This window comes from Myotis brandtii, unplaced genomic scaffold (assembly GCF_000412655.1).
Source record: "Myotis brandtii unplaced genomic scaffold, ASM41265v1 scaffold230, whole genome shotgun sequence".
Taxonomy (NCBI): domain Eukaryota; kingdom Metazoa; phylum Chordata; class Mammalia; order Chiroptera; family Vespertilionidae; genus Myotis; species Myotis brandtii.
Genome location: NW_005358650.1, coordinates 5231471 through 5233093, shown reverse-complemented (window position 1 = coordinate 5233093; position 1623 = coordinate 5231471). Strand labels below are relative to the sequence as shown.

The 1623-nt window shown below is 37.4% G+C and overlaps 1 protein-coding gene across 5 annotated transcripts in view; it reads right to left on the bottom strand.

Moving 5' to 3' along the window:
- FER (fer (fps/fes related) tyrosine kinase) overlaps positions 1–1623 on the bottom strand; it is a 316192-nt gene that overhangs the window by 237425 nt on the left and 77144 nt on the right. The window lies entirely within an intron of this gene.

Below are 1623 nucleotides of genomic sequence, written 5' to 3'. Positions count from 1 at the left end.
CTCCCCCCCTCCCTTCCTTAATTTAAATTCTTTATTGTTGAAAGTATTATATATGTCACCTTTTTCCCCCATACACCTCTCCCTGGCCACTCCCACCCCCCAACACATGCCCTCACCCACCACTATCTTTCTTCCTTCCTTTCATTCAATGAATATTATTAACTGATTATCACTGAGAATTGTGATAAACACTGGGAACTCAGTATTCAGCAAAGCAGAGTCCTTGACATAAAGCCCATCGTCTGGTGATTTCGACTACTAAGTGAAAACATAGAAATAATAAGCAATTGCACCTAGGTAAGCAAAGAAATAAGCTCAAAGAGAGCAAATTTTGAGGAAATGAAGAAAATATGTCTGTATAAATAGGGCAATTTTAGGTTGTGAAAGACTTGAAAATCAAAGCACAGAAATTAAGACTTGATGTAGGACAAGTCTAGGAGATAACGCTAATATTATGAACCAAAACTTTTTGTGGTTCCTTTACTAAAACTATTCAGAAAATATTTACAGATAGCTAATATGAATACATAACTATATAAATAAAAATTTTAAGTATATCTTTAATTTTTATGTAAATCAAACAAGTATTTCTTGCCAATTACATAAATTTATGGAATAAACTTTTCAAAATATTTATGAATTTTTGCTCTCTTTCCAAGGAGAGTCCTCCAAATGAATCCTCTCCCCAAAATAGATCTTACGGTGAGAATTTCCAAGACCAGAGGCTCTCCTCTGCGGCCGCTCTGTTTAGGCTCAGCACCTATGTGAGTATTCCCTGTGGTTAGGGATCAGAAAAACATTCCCTATTGGAGAATATGTCCCGCTCAGAGCCAAAAGCAGAGAAAAAGTCAGGGTTTTTGCAGAGATGAGACCTCAGACCCCTAAACCATGCCCAGGTAGAACAACAGAAGGATTCCCTTGATTTTCTCATCACCACTCTAATTCTGAGGCACAGTAACTACATCCAGCTAGTGGAAAAGGAAACAAACCTTTCTAGCAGACTAACATGTCTCTTACCAACAAATTCCAGTGCTTCCAAGTACTAGAACCACCACTCACTTCTCCTAGGGAGCTGCCCATCATTCTTTTACAGAGCATGAATCTCTAACCATGCTCCACTAGCTGTTCATGCACATGGTGCTATTAATAACTGTTCAAATTATTCACAAAATGTTGCCCTAGATCACTTGTTTAACTTTATGACATAATTTCTTGATTATAAAATAATGCAATCACTAGGGCATCTCCCTAACCCCTCTCACTGCTGACTGGAAAGAGGTTCCCACTCTGGAATAGGGGGATAAGAGCAAACATATTAATTCAGTTCTATCTGAAGGAAACAGAAAAAAAAATAACATTAGCCCCTAAAGTAGTGGGTTTTCTCACTTTTAAGCCACGAATGACCCACAGGATTAATATATTTGGATAATACATTTTATTGCATTAACCAGTAAATAATCATACAAAGTTTTAAATATATAACTGAGATAAGAATTCATGAAATAATTCATCCCCTTACTATATAAAGAATGCTATGTGATTTTTTTGTTCTATTATATTTTAACTAGAGGCCCGGTGCACAAAAATTTGTGCACTCGGGGGGGGGGGGGGGGGGGGGGGCGC